The sequence below is a fragment of the Manis javanica genome, chromosome 8, assembly GCF_040802235.1.
Source record: "Manis javanica isolate MJ-LG chromosome 8, MJ_LKY, whole genome shotgun sequence".
Lineage (NCBI taxonomy): Eukaryota > Metazoa > Chordata > Mammalia > Pholidota > Manidae > Manis > Manis javanica.
Window position 1 is genome coordinate 1,773,556 of NC_133163.1, and position 18,239 is coordinate 1,791,794.

At 60.2% G+C, this 18,239-nt stretch overlaps 2 long non-coding RNA genes across 3 annotated transcripts in view; one reads left to right on the plus strand and one right to left on the minus strand.

The window, feature by feature from the left end:
• Positions 1-1,079: 1,079 nt before the first annotated feature.
• LOC140843230 (uncharacterized) lies at positions 1,080-1,734 on the plus strand. Its single transcript, XR_012120828.1, has 2 exons — positions 1,080-1,257; positions 1,401-1,734. It is a non-coding gene; the product is annotated as an uncharacterized lncRNA (long non-coding RNA).
• A 4,495-nt stretch (positions 1,735-6,229) lies between these two features.
• The window catches only part of LOC140850680 (uncharacterized), a 109,434-nt gene continuing 97,424 nt past the window's right edge, over positions 6,230-18,239 (minus strand). Inside the window, exons 3-5 of one of the 2 annotated variants that reach the window (XR_012133620.1) lie at positions 14,157-14,235; positions 9,053-9,347; positions 6,230-7,660 (exon numbers count right to left, since the gene is read on the minus strand). This is a non-coding gene — a long non-coding RNA (uncharacterized lncRNA). Of the gene's footprint in view, positions 7,661-8,609; positions 9,348-14,156; positions 14,236-18,239 lie in introns of those variants that run through there. The other variant, XR_012133617.1, reaches the window with a different exon arrangement.

Here is an 18,239-nt window from a genome sequence, read left to right on the forward strand (position 1 = left end):
CACCTCCTATGTCTGGTCGTTTCTTCTTTAAGCCTGTTCTGGCCTTTCTTTTAGAGAGAAGATGTTTTCATTGCGGTCTTTCAGTTCCTGACCTTAACAGACCAAACCAGAGCCGCTGTCCCCGACTTCTGACGTCCGTCACCTTGTCTGGCAGCACGTTCAGTGGCTCTGCTTTGATTCCTTTGGCCCTGGTTTGTTTCCGCAGGAAGTGAGCCCCACAGGGGCGGCTGTTTGCAGGGCAGCTGTCTGGGTGCACAGGCGCTCGCCTGGCTCTGGGGGGCCCCTCGCAGGGGATCCTTTCCATGCTTGGGATGGTCTAGGGCTTCAGGTGCTTCCAATTTTCCATGACGATGGAGTTCCCATCTCTGCTTCTCATTTCAGGGAGGAAAAGGGAGACAAATTCACTGCACTTTAACAATCGATGGCCTTGTTTGTTTGCTTGCTTTTGTTGCATTTTGTTTGCTAGTACAAAAACCACAACAGAAGGATAAACCCTTAACTCCCAAACTGTGAATGCTTCTCACAACATTCGCCCCGCAGACACGGGAGGCCTGTTGTAGAGGCTCCCATACCAATCTGCTCATGAGTTGTCGTGGATTGGATGTTTGTGTCCCCCCAAATCCGTATGTTGAAACCCTCACCCCCATTGTGGTGGGACTTGGATGTGGGGCCTTGGGGAAGGGACGAGGGTCACATGAAGTCATGAAGGTGGGGTCCTGTGTTGGGAGTAGCACCCTAACAGAAACAGGAAGGGACCTTGGGGCTCGTCTCTCTCCATGATGTAGGACAGCCGGAAGGTGAGCCAGGAAGAGCCTGGCATTTTGTTACAGCGGCCCAGCTGGCAAAGACACTTGGTCAGTCATTAGTTTGCTCAAGACTATGGCAACATGCAGGCAAGGTGGCCACAGAGCTCTTCCCGGATTCTGGCGACGCTGTGTAGATGAGGCGGGCCCGGTCCTGCTCACCTGCAGGCTGCATTACGGGCGGGGCAGGGGGGGGAGGCCGGCAATAAACGGGCAGACAATGGATGGACATGCCTTTCTCTTTAATGCAGGAAATGGACATGAAGGAGGGCACAGGAGAAAGTGGAGCCGGGAAACAGGCTCCCTGTCGCCGCCTCCACGCCCCCTTGACTCATGCTGCTCGGATGAGCGAGGCTGTGCTGTGGACGACACACAACAGGGAGCATCTGTGCCATCCCATGTGAGCACGGCTCCCAGGAGACGAACAGATGGCCTGCAGTTAGCAGGCTCGCCGGTAAGACACCCTGAGGTGTGCTGGGGAGGAGGGAGGGTGGAGCCAGGACATGAGCCCCTTGATGCCGTGGACTCCCACGGTGCCAGGCCACAGAGGCACCCATGTGGACCACCGTCCTACCCCCAGCCTCCTCTCTTCTAAAGGTACGTTCTTCCCACACCTGAGATACGCTCACACACCAGCAGTACCGTGTCTGTATCGGCCCTGACCACCTCCTCCCAGGACGCTGGCTTCCTCCCTCGGCACATCCTGTGGGGCCCACTCTTCAAGGCTGTCTTCAGAATGAAATCGCTGCTTGCCGCCGTGCCATAGTTCCTGTGTCCAGCCAGCTTCCCAGCCCCAAGTCAGGAGTGCCTGCCCTGGGCTCCCACCTCCCCCACTGCTCAACCTGCTGCCGCAGCCAGAGTGGCCCTCCCAGTGAGATCCAACCCCGCGACGTTCCACTTGCACCTAGAATAAAACCCACATTCCTCGATGCCTCACGGGATGCTGCAGGTCCAGCGCCCTGGCACTCAGCCTGTGCCAGCCACATGGGCTCCTCGTACATCATACACGCTCAGCTCCCACCACCCCAGGGCCTTTGCACTTTTGCTGTTTTCTCCACCGGTGTCCTTCTCTACCATGTCTCTTCAGTCTTGGTTGAAGTACCCTCCTAGGAGAGACCCTCCTGGTTGGAGAGAGCCCCACCGCTGCTGCCCAGCCCTGTGCTCCTGCCCTGCTGTGATTCTCCGGTGTTGCTCGTCTGCCCTGGTCTCTGCTGTCTCCTCCCCTCCCACTGCCGTCTCTTCCTTTCTGTCTGATGGGAGCTCATCATGTGCCCACCCCAGCCCAGGATACAACCCCAGGCAGGCACAGCCCATCCGCTTTGGCAGCTGCATGCCCAGGGCCCAGACAGTGCCCAGCCCACAGCAGGTGCCCCTTTGGCACTGGCAGAGAAAAAGCATGTTTAGGAAGAATGAAAAACCCATTCTGATTTTGCTAGACAGAAACGAGAGCTAAGTGGGGCTGTATCAGATGCACAGTTAACAGGAACAGACATTTCAGGGAAGAGACAGAAAAAGGGAGACTCGTTTAAGTAGTGTGTATCTGGAGTCTTCCATTTGATCCCCCAGACCCATCTACCCCCTCCACCCTCCTCTGGACCCTGAGAGCCTGAGCTGCTTGGACCATACGGGACCCCGGGACCCCCGTGTCCTCAGCCAGGGTGGAGAGGGCGGGAGGAGGGAGGGGCAGGTGCTCGGCCCCTGATCCCTCCATGGGAGGGGCCTGGCCGGGCCCCTCCTCTTTTCTCAAAGGGTTGTTCTAGAATTAAAGGGGTTCATACCTGCAAAGCCTTTAAAGTAGCTCGTGGCACCAAGTGATCGCTTTGCAGATACGCACTCTGCCCTCTGGAGAAGCCTGACGGGCCGGGCCAGCCAGCCAGCTGCCCCCAAGCCGGGAGGGCCTGCAGGGCTGCCCTCTGCCGCAGAGCCCGCCCTAGGCTCCAGGAGGGTGGACGATGCCCTGTCGAGGGCAGCGGTGGCTCCTGTTGCTCTTTTGTCTTAAGGGGCTGCCATAGAGCCCCGGCCCAGTGCGCTGTGTAACCTCGGTCCTCAAACCCGGAACCCGAAACTCGGCACCACGCACCCCGCCCAGGCTCAGGGAGTCGGTGGGGCTGGGCTCGTACACAGAGGGTTATGGGGCGGAGGTGCCCCGGCCTGGGCCATCCTCCCGTGTTAACCTGCGGGGAGCCTCAGGACGCAGGTGTTCTGGGTGACTGCCCGGTGTCAGCCCCGGTGCCGCCCTGCGTCTCCTGCCCGTGGCCCCACCTCCGGGGGGGGGGTGGTGCTTGGAAATCTCAGACTCCGTGTCCCTGACATAGCGGCCAAGCTGTGATTTCAAAGTTGTTTGGCAGGCTGTTTCCAGTTAATTCTCAAATATTTTAGATGCTAATCCAATTTTTTCCACCAGGAATAAGCAAGCTCTCAAATTAGCTTTGTCTCGTGGTGCAGTGACTTTTATTAATCATTTTAGCCCATGCACCACTTCCTGGAGTCAGTCATAGGAACCCGGAATGCAGAATTCGCCGGAAGATTTCAGATGTCAGTGTTCCCAGGGGCCCTCCAGGGGCAGCTGCCCGGACCCACCTCCAGGGATGGCCAGACGTGGGGGACATAGGCAGAGTGACCTTGGGCTCTTCCCCACCTGGCTGGTCGTCTTGACTGCAGGGGTGAAGCTGCCCGGACCCCAGGCTGCCTACCCGGGGGCCCAAGGGGCAGAGGCTGAGTGGCGTGCGCAGAGCTGAGCCAGGAGCAGGGAGCGCCTGCTGCCTGAGGGGCTGCCTTTCCTCGGCCATCAGCCATCCGGGGCACCGAGAGTGGAGGGCGAGCCCGGGGCCCCCCACTGAGCAAGGACTGAGAGGGCAGGTGCTGTCACTGCACCTGGGGGCCTGAGGCAGACCCCAGAAACCGGAGGGGCCGGAGAGGCAGCACAAGGGGTCCAGAGGGGCTGTGCAGGGGCAGGAGGGGGGCACCACGGAGGGGCTGTTTTGAAAGGGGGTCCCTGGAGACCCCGCATGCACACTCAGGGAGGATGCATCTGGGTCCAGTAAGGGCACGAGCCGTCAGCCCAGCAGCCCAGAGGCTGGGTCACCACTGCACGTTCAGGCGTCAGCACCTGGCGCTGGACTCACAGCGGCCTGTGTCCCAGTCTCATCTGCTCCCCCCACCCCTCACCTGTACACTGGTCAAGGCCCCTGAGGTGTGGCAGTGACACCAGAGCCACCACCACTTGTGGCTGAAGCCATGCCCACTTGGTACCTGCGGCGGAAGGGCCTCCGAGGATGCGGGCACGGCCGAGGTCCCCGCTTGTGGACCCAGCTGGGCACTCCCAATGACCCCCTGCCGTGGCCCCTTACTGGACAGTCATGACAGTCTTCTGCCCCGCTCTGGGCCTCAGTTCCCCATCTCCAAGGCTGGGACTCAGCACGGAAGGTGGGCCTCGAAGAAGGGAGAGGTGTTAGGTGGGTGGGGCAGCCCTGGGATTTTCCCACAGACAGAACAATGCCTCGGAGAGAAGGCTGGCCCAGGCCAGGCGCAGTTCCTGCAGGCCTGGAAGCCATCGTTCATCACGCTGCGGGTGACGGAGAATTCTTACACTGGAAGCCAAGTGCTGGCACCCAGGCCCCACCAGGCGCCTGGAGCCAGACCAGGGTGTGGGCTTAATTAGCTCTGTTGCAAAAGCTGTGACACAGTCGGGTGTGCGGCTCTCAGCAGGCGCTGGAGAGCTGGGCTCGGCCTGCTGCGGGTTGTCACAGGACCCGGAGGTCAACCAAGGCAGCTGTGGGGCGGAGGGGGCGGGGGTGCTGAGACCCTGCTGGGCCTCATGGAGCTCCACTCCCATCTACCTGCCCCATCCCCCAGCCCCTGCCCGCTCACCCAGGCTGGCCGCCCTGCTGCAGGGCCAGAAGCTTCCCATGCCCACATCACAACGGCCAGCTGCAGGGAGGGTCTGCAGAAGGGGGCCTGGCAAAAGCCATCTTAGTCTTGGGTCCAGAGCAGAACTGGACCCTACTCAGGGCTCCCAGCCCTAGCCTGGGCTGCACCCCCAGAGCCTCCCAGGGCTCAGGGTCCACCCCTGGACCACCTGGTCCTTACTGGGGATCCCACACCAGGCACTGAGGCAACCCCCCCTCAGCAACTCAATGCCCCAGGGCCTTTGCACCCACTGTTTCTGCTGCATAGGGAGGTGTCTGTTCAGGTCCCAACTCTGCCTGCAGGCCTTACTCAATGCCACCTCCTCCTGGAGGCCCTCCTGAGTGCTGCCCTACCAGGTTCCTCTGGTACATCCCACAACCAGCCCTTCCTTCAGAGCACATGTCTGTGGGACACTTTGCTCAATTTTCCCTTTAGACTACAGGCATCCCTGAGGCCGGGGGCTATGGCCACCTCCTTTTCCACAGTAGCCCCGGTGCCTACAACAGAATTGGGGGTGACTGTGGAGCATGGACCCCCTACCTCCCCATGACCAGGCTGTCAGGTGTGGGGGCGGGAGAGGAGGCCCAGCAGGGTCCGTGACAGGGGAGCAGGTGGCTGAGAAGCCCTCACAGGGGGCGGGGAGAGGCCGAACCTCAGTCCAGGCTCTGAGCCCCTCGAAACCTCACTTACAAAACCCATCCCAGAAACAAAATTAAGAATTTCTAGCTGCTGTTTGTCATCCAAGAGCAGGACCCTGTGGGCCTGCGCAGGCAGAGCCTGTGAAGGTGGCCGCACCCAAGGGCGTGTGTCTGTCCACCACCGGGAGGCTGTTCTTCCAGCCCTCACCCTCTGTCCTTCGGGGCTGCCGCATTGCTCCTGGATGGGGACTCTTCTGTCTCCTCCCGTTGCTCTTAAACTGGGATCATCCAGAAGTTGCCATAGGCGTCCTGACAGAGGCCAGCCTGGCACGGACGGGCGAGTGCCAGCCCACAGGTGGCACACACCTTTCTCCTCAGCGTGAGGCTGGAGTGTGCGGGATTCAGCAGCTTAGGAAGTCAGGGTCTCTGCACACAGAAAGGGACTCTGGGCCCAGGGAACTGCTGTCCTGGATCCAAGATGCTTGGCTCCCCCAGAGGATACCCCATGGCATCTGACCTCTGGCCTGGGCGTCCCCTTCAAGGCAAGGTGTCTATTCACACAGCTTTCAGGAAAGAAGCTGCAGAGCGCTGCGAAGACCACCACCCACAGTCACATTCCCTGAACCCTGCCTGAGAATCCTCTGCCCACAGGCCTCCGGGAGAGGGCTTATAGCCCAGGCCCCGATTAGCTGCCCAGAGCGTGGCACAGGCACCCTGACCCATCCAGCCAGGGCCTGATGGCAGCTCTCAGTGACCAGGCGCCCACCCTATGGGCGGCACCTGATTGGCAGCAGCTGGGCTGGGGTCAGGCCAGGCATAAGATGCAGGGGGCCCTGCCTGTCTGCTGGCCTCTCTGCTCACATGTGGCTGCCAGTGGCCCCTTCACTGGTGCAGCATAGTGGGGCCCTGTGCCCGGGGACCAGGGCTGGCCAGGAGTCGGCCTGAGCCTGTCCAGAGCTGTGCACGGCCTCATGTGCAGGTGACCCCAGAGAGTGCTGGCAGTGCCCTCAGAGCCTGGAGTGCCTTGTGCCTGGACGCTGCAAGCCCGGTTGTCGCTAATTTATTGCAAATTGTTTGGGAAAGCCAGTTTAATTAAAATCTAAGTAGCCTCCCAGGAGGGCCAGCTCCCCTGCCCCCAGCGGCACGATGAGGAGCGGCGGGCGTTTCCGGCTCACGGCAGCTTCCACGGTTCTGCCCTCAGAAGGCCCCCGAGATGATACAATTTATTCATAGAATTCACACTCCAGCGGTGTAAGTAAATGGCGAGCTGGCGTTCACAAAGAATCTCACAGAATCCCAAACCGGAACCAGGCGATGGTTCAGGGACCGTTTTTCCCCTACGTAAATCAGAGCGCATCATGGTAGCTGGGCCATCATTAGAATGTGGCTGTTTTCTGGGGATTTACAGCAACTGTCTGTGAAAGCACTCATCTTGCCTTGTTTCGGCGTGGACACTGATGGGCCGAGAGGCACAGGGGTCCTCCCAGCACTGGTCACACCAGGGACAGAGGAAGCCATGGCAGGGTGCTTCCCCAGCCAGGGATCTGGCCGTGTGCCGCAGACAAGCCCCCTGCTCTCTGGAGCCCCAGCTGCCCCACCTGCAGTGGGAGACACCTGGACCAGGCGATCCTGCAGGTCTGTCTCCCTCCGAGTTTCTGCTGTAAAGCAGAGCAGCAGGTGCCCAGCTCTGCATGGAGGAGCACACCAGCTTGTGGTCCCAGCAGACCCACTGTCTCTTCCAGCACCCAGCATCCACCCAGAACTGACAGAAGTGACCCAGGGAGGGGCTGTGTATGTTTGGGGTGATGCATCTCTCCACACCTAGCTGTGAGAGGGGCAGGTGGCATGGCCCCCAGGGTGGAGGTCACGGAGGCCTGCTCCAGAGCCAGACGGCCCGGCCACTGGTCCTCAGCCCCTCTGCCTCTTGGGCCTCGGGGCCTGTCAACTGGGAAAAGTCATCACAGCCCCTTCACCTGGGCTGGGGCCCTGACGCATCCTGCAAGGTGAGGCCCAGCAGAGCAGGGCAAAGCAACTTAATGGTCACTTTATCAGTAATGGCCTGTCTTCCCCAGGCCCCGAGTGTCCCCAGGGCAAGGCCAACCGAGGTGCTTCTGGGTGGCCCATCCCCCACATGGGATCTGCTACGTAGCCCGTGGCACAGGTGGGGATTGGCGGATGGGTGGACAGATGGATGGCCAGGTGCAGGTGATGGCTGGCTAGGCAGCCTACAAGGCTGGGAACCTTAAACCCGAGGAACTGGGTCCCTCTTGCTGTCTCCTCGAGCTCCAACTGATCTAAAAGCTGCAGCTCCTGAAAGAAGAAACACCACACTTTTAAAATCATATCGCCAAGCTCTAGCTGCAGACAGCACTGAAACAAGGTGCAAGGGTGAGGAGCCCGGTGTGTCCACCCCTGCCTGTGTGGCCACCAGCCCTGGCCCACCCTGGCCCATCTTTCCCACCAGGGCCCCAGGTGTCAGCTCCACCTGTCACCCACGCTGGGGCTGCAGTTAAACACACTTGGGTGCTTTTATCGGGGCCTCTCCAGTGTTATGATAAATAATTGAAACTAAACCACATGTGTCAAAATAGATAAACCTCGTGCAAGGGGGAATGAGTCTCCGCAGCTTGAGCTGTCTTTCTCCTGAGACACTGTAAAACGGGGACCTAAAGTGAGGACAAGGCCTGGATCGCCCGCGGCAGGAGGGGCTTTCCTCACCTGGGAGTGGGCTGCGTGGGTCTGCACACGGCTGCCTGGGGAAGAGACCGCGCCGAGCACACAGCTGGCTTTGTAAACATCGCTGCCCCCCACCATCTCCTACGGGAGCGGGGACCTGATCTTAGCACCGGCCAGCCCCCTGGGGCCTCAAGGTGGCTGCCTGGCACTTGGTGCGGCCTGAACGCCTTGACAACGCTGCCCTGGCTGCTGCTGTGTTTGTCTAAGCAGATGGCCTGTGAGCAGCCCCTCCAAATGTGATTCCAGCTTCCCGCCAGGCTCGGAGGCCTAGTCACAGCCCTCTGAGCTGCCTCTCTCCCTCTGCCCAGACACCGCTGCTGGACCCAGGGACCACGTCCGACACCACCTGGCACACGAGGAGGACCAGGGCCGGGCAGCTGTGCCCACCCTGCAGGAGGGAGCGCATCGCTCTGCATTGATGCACATTTACTGCCTCATGTCCAGATGCTTCCTTCCACGTTAAGTACACTTGCCAATTTTTTATGCAAGATTGAACAACTTAACGGCCTGAACAAGTCGGACGACAAGACTTTAATTGCTATTTTTCTCCTCTATCCCTCAAGAGGGCAATACGTAGGCATTTAGAGAAGCAGTTCGTAAAACCGGAAAGAAAGCAGTTCACAAAGTTCTGGGCACACTCGCTTCCAAGCTTATTTCCATCAGACAGTGGCCACTCGGGCAGGGGGCTTGCAGTCTTCGGGGGCCCCAAGGCCTTCCAGGGTGCCACTGGAGGGGACCCCAGCCCCTAACCCTGGGAATCAAAGTTTCTCCTCATCCCTGGCTCTGTTCCAACTCACACAGTCACTCTTGCAACAAGCCCGCTGAGCAACCCCGGTGTGTGAGACCCCTCAGGGGCGCTGACCCTGAGGACACAGACGGCTGAGTGAGGAGTGCCCGGTGCGGTGGGGGACGGGACCCCGGGAGCCCTGGGCAGTCCGCAGGTTGGAGCGAGGACCCCGGCAGTACCTGGTTGCCATGAGGCCTGTGCGGGCGCCTGCATGTGAAAGCAGGTTTTGTCTGGAAAAGCATCAGTTCTGGTGGGGGGGACGGGATGGGGAGAGAGAATAACAACGCCTGTCATCTGCTCCCCAGGGCCCCACTTCGCTCCAGGACAGGCGTGATGAACAGCTGCTAAGAACACGGGGCACTTCAGGAGGCCGGCCGGAAATCCATCTTCTTCTCTAATCTCCAGCTCCCCGTAATTCTGAGGAGCCACTGCCGTGCGGTCCTCACTGTTCATTCACGAAGTGCTCAAAGGGCTCTGTAAGGTTAGAATTTCCCTTTCAAGAACTCGCTCAGGGCAGCAAGTTCCCTGGAAGAGCCGCCCAGCTGACGCCTCTCATCAGCGGGCCTGGCCGGAGGACACCTCCTGCCCCAGAGCCGGGAGCAGAGCAGAGTGGGTGGCGCACTGGGGAGGGGCTGCTGGTTCGAGGTGGGGCCCAACCCACGTGGAGGGCTGGACGGGGGCTGGACGCTGATCTCAGGACCAACGTGTTTGTACAAATGCAAAATCAGTCTGTAGAGGCCGAGGGAGCTTAGAGCGCCCCCCCACTGCCTGGCCCCCAGGCCTGGGCTGAACTGGGGCCCAGCTCCCACGCCCATGAGTGCCTCTGCTCTGCAGTGTTGACTCAGCACCTACCAGCTGCCTGGCCTTGTACTAGCCTTGGAGGGGTCAGTCGAGGACAGGCTCAGACCTCAGGAGCTCCACACATGTCCGTGCATGTGTGCACACAGAGACACACATGTGCATCATGCTTGCATACATACAGACTCAGGCATAAACACGCACACATGGAGGTGTGCACACACAATGCGCAGACACATACACACCCTTGCACATATACATATGTGTGCCACACATGTGCACACAACACAGATATAAACACATAGTCAATGCACACATGCACAGGCACACCTTCACATGTGTACACATCTGTGTGCACGTGAAGTTGTGCTCATCACACACAGATGTGCATGTACACAGCATACTGACAGGCACACACCCTCACACATGTGCACTCATACCTACCCTTGCATTTGTACATATACACATGCATGTGCACACATGCACATGTTCACATTCACTCAGCGCTCACACAGATGTGCACACAGCCTCACACAGATGTGCATTCATGCATGTGCACGTGTATGCGTATGTACACAGTGGGAGGCATGCTGTCTCTGGGAGGCTGGCTGCTTTCAGGTCCCGCACCTGCGTGGGTGGGGGCCGCAAGAGGGAGCTGTTTGGCCACGGGCTTGGGGACGGGACCCAGGGCACCCGGGCAGGAGGCCAGGCTGGTAGGGCTGAGCTGGTCACCAGCTGAGGCTGGGTGAGCAGCCAGGGGGCGAGGCACTTGCACAGACGCCACCACCCCAGCCCTGCGTGGTCCCCTGAACACTGACGGGGAATGAGAGGGGAGGGCCAGCGCTCTTGGTGGGGGATGGGCTGAGCTGCAGATGAAAGGCCTTGGAGGATGGGGGTAGGGTCTTGCGCTCAGCACAGAAAATATTGAAATTAAATCATTTCCCAGGGTTGGGGGAACTTTCTGTCCTAATTAAATAGCCAAGACTCTTGCGGCCTGCTGTCAGAGAGACATGCTTGGGGGTGGGGAGGAGGCAGGTGCTGCCCTTGAAAGAGGAGGATTAGCGGCTGCTCCCCTTTGATGCCCGCCCCTCGGCTCCCAGGGGCCAGGGAGGCAGCCCAGGCGCACTAATTAGGGCCGAGCCTGCCGCCCCCTGTCCTTAGGCACTAATCCATATTCACTTGCTGGGGCGGGCAGGAAGGCCTTTCCGGGGATGGGGGTGACAAGAGGGGAGCCCCCCGCATACACCCCTGCTCCTGGGCCACCAGCTCTGGCTGTCACTGTCCTGCCTTGTCCCCTCTCTGCATGGGAAGGCCGGGCTGCGGGGGCCCCCACTCCCTGGGCAGGAGAGCCCAGTGCGGGCGCCGGGGGCCCTGGGCACCGAGCCCAAGAGCAAGCAGCCGAGCTCCATTCAGCCCGAAGAGGTGCGGAGCTGCGTGGCCCTCCCTCTGGTACTCGCTCCAGCTGGGCTTCTCAGGGCTCACCGCTGGGGGAGGTTGCCACACCCCAGCGGTGCCCTCTGGCCTCAGGCTCATGCTGGCTGGCCTCCTGCAGGCGGGCACCCTTGGGCCAGTCAGGTCAAGAAAGCTACGTCTGAATTCACCAGGCATCAAGGAGACAGAAGGAAGGAATTGCCAAACCCAGTTTGGGCATGGAGACGGGCGAGGTGTTTACAGGCGTGCTCTAGAAGAGAGTTTCTGATCACAGTGAGTCGCTGCGAAATGAAGCAGGTGCCAGGGAGCAAAGCAGCCTTCTCCCCCTTGGCTCTGATGCCAGAGCCCTGATCCCAGACGCAGTGCAGGGCCCAGGTGTCCAGGCCCTTCAAATCCACTGTGAGAATAGGGACCGCTGCCAGGGACTCCGGAGAGGGCCCCACGGAGGTGACAGGGGCTCAGACACAGGGTCCGACGCTGCTCAGAGCCGACCTTCCTCACTTCTTCAGCTCTCTGTGATGAGCCAGGCAGCTCCAGACCCCAAACAAGCCATTCCTGGACCTCCAGGGGCCGAGCTGCCTCAGAGCCTGGACAGACCCCATCTGGTCCCCGTAATCCACACGCAGAGGCCCAGAGGCCCAGACGGGAGGCCACCGGCCTAAGGTGGCGCAGCTCCACCCACAGGCTCCTCCAGCCAAAGCCCCAGAGCCCCCGCCCCAGTCCCTGCGGCTGGCCTCCGGCATGACCAGCCTGCCTCTCTCTCCCTGGAAGGAGGTGCATGAACGCGTGTGTTCTGAGGCTGGCCTGGGGCCCGGCCTCCCCTTCTGCCACCTCAGAGGCCTGTGAGAAGGCGATGCCCGCTCTGAGTGGGAGCTGCCATTATGGGCAGGCTACCTGTTTCGGGGAGACAGATGACAGGGGAGCCAGTGGGGAGCCCTCCCTCCCAGCTGCCAGGTCGGGAGGTGTTATTTACCCACACACTCAGCATGATACTCTAGTCCTTGGAACTGAAGGTAGGCATCTGTCTGGTGCCATTTCCCATCCACCTGAAGAGCTTCCTTTAGCACATCTGTCAGTGAAAAATTATTTGTTCTTTCAACTGAACATTTCTTTCACTGTCATTCTTTAGGACTATTTTTACTGTTTCTGGGATTTTTTTTTCCCCTACCACATAAAAAATATTTCCCCCTGCCTTCCAGCCCTCTGGGCTTCTCAGGGGAAGTCAGAATTCACTCAAACTGTTTATCTCCTGGCGTCTTGTGTCATTTTTCCACAGCTGCCCTCAAAACATGCTCTTTGTCTTTGGTTTACATGCATGTGACTCCAGCGGGCATTGGCTTGGCTTCCCCTGAATTCATGTTGCCTCGGGTTTTCTGAGGACGCCAGGAGACGTCAGCAGTGTGCAAGCCAGGGAGAGTCCTCCCCAGAGCCCGGCCATGCCAGCGCCCTGCTCTGGGACTTCCAGCATCCAGAGCTGTGAGGAATCAGTGTCTGCCGTCTAAACAGTCCAGCCCATGGCGTGGCGTGGCGGCCGCCCGAGCTGACATGCGCAGGTGCTCAACGGGTTTCTCTCTCTGGCTGGCCAGGAATCCGATGTGCCCCAAACAGACTTCCAGTGCTGTTGCACGGGACAGGCCCTCCTCGCAGGCCGTCTTCCCTGCAGGTACCTGCCACCCAGCCTCCCCGGGCGGGAGGACCCCAGTCCGTACCTCCCCAGTCAGCAAGACCGCTGTGCCCTGCTCCGGCTCCTCCTTGCCACATTCCAGAAAGGCCTCAAGCAGAAAGTGGGGTGCTCACCAGGCTCTGCCTCTCTGTCTCCCCTCCCCTGGGGGCAGAGCCCTACACTGCCTGGTGTCCAGTGTCTGGAAGCAATAGTTCCATGTATGGAGCTCCACTCAGCATTGTGGTCATTCACGGCACGAGGCAGAGCCCCTGCCAGTTGCTCTGCCATGGGCAAAGCAGCAGCCGTGTGTGCCTGAATTTCAGTGTGTATGATGCACACACAACACACGTGGACAAGACGTGAGGTGGGTGTGCTCTTGTAGCCAGAACGTGGGCCGAGGAAGGAAACACCTCCACACTCAGGTACCTGTCCTGCCCCAGCCTCAAATGAGCCGCTACTTGGGCTTCCAGCCCCCCAGACAAGCTTTTTCTCTTCCGATGTGCACGTGGTGGGACTGTGTGGGGTGCACCTTCCCAGGCAGGGGGTCTTTCAGTTGCACTGTCATGTGCAGCAATGGTCGGCTCAGGCTGGTGGTCCCCATGTTCCCCTGTACGTGCATCCCAGCTCGGGTGTCCACTCACCCAGCACGGGCTTTTTGGTTATTTCAGGTTCCCAGCTGTTGAATGGATGTGCCCAGCAGTGCCACGCATGGGGACCAGATGTCATGCTCCTACTTGCCGACTCTCCTCTCTTCACTGGGGCCGCGCCTCTTGGAGGTGGTATCGCTGCTGGGAGTAGCCTCTCCCTGCTAATGGCTGAGGTCGGGCATTTCATTTTTCAAAATACAGTGGGCATTTGGGTATCCCATTTAATGAAATGCCAGTTTAAATACTGTGGCTCTTTTTCAGTCCATTTGATTCCCCCCTTTTAAAAACAGTGGCTGTTCTGTTTTTTTGATCTGGTGATAAGTCTTTTGCCAGGTACGTGTATGGCAAATTTGCATCACCCCTTCTTCCGATGGACCGAAGTTCCTAATTCTCATGTGGGCCAATCGGTCAGTTCTCTCCTGCATGGACAGTGCTGTTGCATCCTGTTCAAAATTTCTTCTTAAATCCTAAGTCATCTCCACGTTGAGATGGTTCTGAACCATGTTTCTTCCTGGCAACGCACCTCCTCTCCTTTGTTTCAGCAGCAATTTGACAGGCAGGTCCTTTATTTCTTCATATAAATCATTGATACGAATATTGGACAGCCCAGGACTGATGTCAGGGTCCCGCGGGAAGCTACTGGAGCCCTCCCCGAAGGTGACACTGGGCCATTAGCTAACTCTTTGTCTGTAATTCTCGGTGACAGACAAAATGCACCTAACATTTCATCTAGGATGCACTTACCATTTCATCCTCGAGGCTAACACAGCGGCAGACTTGGCTAAAATCATCACACTGGGCTGCACGTCCGCCGGGCAACGGACTGTAATAGGAAAAGAAAACGATGTCAGTCTCACATGATGGCCTCTTGGAAAACCTCCGTAGTCAGAGGGCAGAGCTAAGGGGGGCTTACCAGCACCTGAACCTGGCTGGACTTTCTTCCCTTCTCTGGGACTAAGTGACTCTGAGGTCTGATATTTCAAGAAATTGGCAGGGTCCTTCAAACCACAGAGCAGGTTCCCCTGACTGCAGAGGCCGGTTGCCTAGTAACTGCCTCTCATGATGTCATCACCAGCAGCAGCATCCCATCCCAGGCCCAGGCAGCGGGGTCCACAGGAGGGTGTGTGCGGGCAGACAGGGGAAGGATGCCAGCTCGGGCCAGGGAAGGCTCCTGGGGGAGGCTCCCAGAAGAGGCTTGGGGTCAGGCCTGGCAGGAGGATGTCCAGCCAGAGGGAGGCCCAAGGGGCAGGTGGGAATGGAGGTGTGGGGACAAGTGGCACAGCATGGCAGAGGAGCTCGTGGTGTGGGAGGAGGGCCACTGCCCTAAAGGGTGGAAGGGGCACGAGAAGGTGCCCCAACAGCTGAGCAGGACAGTCCCTGAGGGCTCCTGCTGCCCTAGCATAGCCGCTGTTAGTGCCCTGCCGCTCCCCGCCGTACCCAGGGCTCAGATCAAGGGTCTCTGTGAGGGCAGCCGAGCATGTCACCAGCCCCCACCTTGGGCTCCATGCCCACCACCAACTGCAGGACGCCACAGCAGCCCTGTGGGCAGGGCCCGTGCTGGTCCTAACAGAGGGCAGGAAGGCTGAAGGCTAGAGAGGAGAGCAATGTGCCAGGGGCCTGCTGCAGAAGAGTGAGGGGAGGCAGAGGGCTGAGTGCCTGCCCTGCGGGGCAAGAAATGAGGGTCACATGGGGCCGACGGGGACATAAGCAGAGACAGGTCTGAGAGGTGGTCTCAGCTGCAGCAGAGAGAGGGATGCGGTCACGGGGGGCACGGCACCCCACCAGAGCCCGGGGGAGGTCGTGTGGTAGACGGTGAGAGGGGGCCAAAGCCTCCGTGGTTTCAGGCAGTGCTGGCCCCAAAGCCCTGACCTGCAGTGTCTGGACCAGGTGCCAGATCACAGCCGGCTGGGGCACTAGATCACAGACACATCCTGCCAGCCACCCGAACAATCCAGTTACACAGGGTAATTTATCGATTTGACAAATCAAAGGAGGATGATTAACACAAGTAAAGCTGAGTCCAGACACCCCAAAGGCCTTACCTCCCGGCTCCTTCCTGGGGGCCCCCTGCTCTAGCCCCCAAGCCCACCCCAGACCCCACATCATGCATTCCATCTGAGTTCCCACCTCCACCCTCTTCCTCACAGGGCCCTGCTCCTGCCCCGATCTCCCACCAGGATGGCATCCCCACAGCCGCCGAGGCCACCCAGCATCCCTTGGCCCTGTTGGCGGCACTGGACCCAGGGAACAGCCCCATCTTCCTGAACTCTCCTAAGAAGCCCCAACATGGCTCTAGGAATATGCCCCAGCCTCTCTGACCAGCCCCACTCAGCAGCTCCTGTACCCCATCCCCCATCCTGTAAGGGGGCCCCAGACTCCTGCACCCCATCTCCCTTGTCCTGTGGGAGATCATGGCCCCAATGATAGCCACTGCACCTGTGAATGTGGGACCTGTCATGGCTGCAGGTGTGCCTGGGGGCCTGCAGGTGGACAGGTGGCCCTGCCTGATGGGGTCAGAGCAATCCCATGGGTCCTGACACAGAGGAGGTGGGGGGACAGAGAATGCAGGAGGGGAGGCTAGAGGGGCCCTGGGAAAGAACCTGGGACACCCTGATCGTAGCTCTGAGACCCCAGACCTGTGTCCCGCTTTCTAGCTCCAAGCTGTGAGGTGGCACCACGGTGTTGCTTTGGGGCAGGACGTTTGCGGTGACTTGTCACAGCAGCCACAGAGCATGACGGACGACCCCATCAACCCCCTCCCTGCAGACCCCTCATCCCCCAGCCCTCCTGGACCCTCCTCTTCGGCTACCCTCCTGGGGCACTCTCCAGGCCTGCCCCATGTCCTGCCTGGGAGGTCCCTGGTGACACAACTGTGCCCCAGCTTGAGGACAGCCGAAGCTCCCCCACCCCTTAGGCCCCAGCCCAGAGCAGATGAATTTCATGTGCAGACACTGAGAGGGGGCAGGGGACATGGATCAGCGCCAGGATGCGGCAGCCGCTCCCCACCGTGTCCCCACACCCTCCTCCTGCCCCCTCCGGGGTGCCCCCCACCTGTGTCCCAGGGAGGGGTACAGGGGCGTCAGAGCCACAGCCTCTGCGGGCTGCGGCTGTCTATGCAGGCCCTAATTGACAGCAGCAAAAACAAACATTTGCCCTGGTGATCCACGCTGTTAGATGCTCAGCGTTATTTTAATTAAGCTTGTGGCAGATCAATCTCAATAAAGAGCTGCGGCGGAGCATTCAGGTATATAAATAAAAGCGACATCAGCGGGGCACCTGATGACATCACAGGCTGCCGCATGCGTGATGGGGCAAGGGACCCACGGCTGCTCCCGAGCAACGCGGCCGTCGGGGCTGCCCCCCCACTTGCAGGGGATGGGGCTGTGCTCGGGAGCGACCCCTCGGACCCTGGCCTGAGGAGAGGCTGGGGCGGGCGGTGACCAGGTGGAGGCATAGGGGTGTCTGGCCTCGAAGGGCCTCTGCTGTGCCTACGCCAGTCGCATGACACCCGCAGCAGCCCCAACCCCTTGCCCCCGAGGGGTGCCTTCCTGCACCCCTAAGAGCCTTCCTGGATGCCTGCCCTCTGGGGTGGGGGAAGCTTGGAGAGCCCCCAGCCTGGACCATGGCCGGGGGCTGGGTGTGCAGGGGCAAAGGGGTGCCCCGACAGAGGCAGGGGAGGGGCGAGTGGCCCAGTGCAGAGCAGGGGGAGCAGCCTCCCCGACGGGGTCCCTGTGGGGGCACGGCAATGGGGCGAGAGGGGCCCAGTGCAGGAGCCCTTGTGGGAGCCCCGGGCCCTGGCGGAGCCTGGGGGATGGCCCGGGAGGGGCAGGCAGACAGGGGCCGAACCAGCTGTCTCCAGGGACAAGACGCCACCCAGGTTGGGGTCCCGGGGCTGAGGGATACGAGGGCAGGAGCAGGAAGGGCCTCCATCGCTGCACCGCTGAGGGCCCCGTTCAGGGCGGGGTGGGACAGGGCAGCTGCCACTTCAGCCCTCCAGAGTCCGTGGCGGGACAGAGAGCCTTCCTGGGCTGGGACTGCAGCTCGCCGACCGGTCTGTGCCCACGAGCACGGGGCGCCGGGGTCCATCCCCTCCAGCGCAGGGCGAGCACCAGGGCACGAGCGAATGCGTGAGGCCACCGGCTGGCCCTGGAGGAAGGACTCCTTGGGGTCAGGCCTGGGGAGGCGACTGACAGGGACAAGAGGCAGAGCCTGGGGTGCCCCTGGGGAGTCCCCAGGAGGGCAAAAGGGGAGACTGTGGTGCGGGTAGGACAGGACATGGAGTCTGCTGAGTCACTAGTGGTGACAGGACCTTGCTTTCTGCCCAGGCTGGAAGCAGACAGGGAGGCAGGAGCCACGGAAGGGGGGCCTCAGGGAGGGGCAGTGGGCAGGCGGGGCTGTGACTGGAGAGCCCACTGGGAGTGCCATTAGGAGGCCCTTGGTGCTCTGTGACCAAGGACATCCTGGTAGGTGACCCCTCCAGGACGGGCGATCGTGGGCACCCAAGGGAGGCATCCGGGCATGGGGGGACCTAGGAAGCCACACCCTGAGCCCACCTTGCATTTGTTTCTGAGATGGGCTGACCACCCAGGGGACACCCCCTTGTCTGCCTGACAACGGAGCCCGCGTGTGCCAGGGAGCCTGCACCCAGTCCGGAACGTGACTTGTGATTAGCCTAAGGCAGTCAGAGCAATCTGTCTCCTTCACTGTCTCCTGGCCCAGAGCAGCCATATGACCTTCCTCAGACCAAGCCTAGCATAGACACTGAGTGACTTCTAGGAAAGAAGTCCTCCTTGATAAAAGAAAGAGCCATATAGAGAGAAGCACACC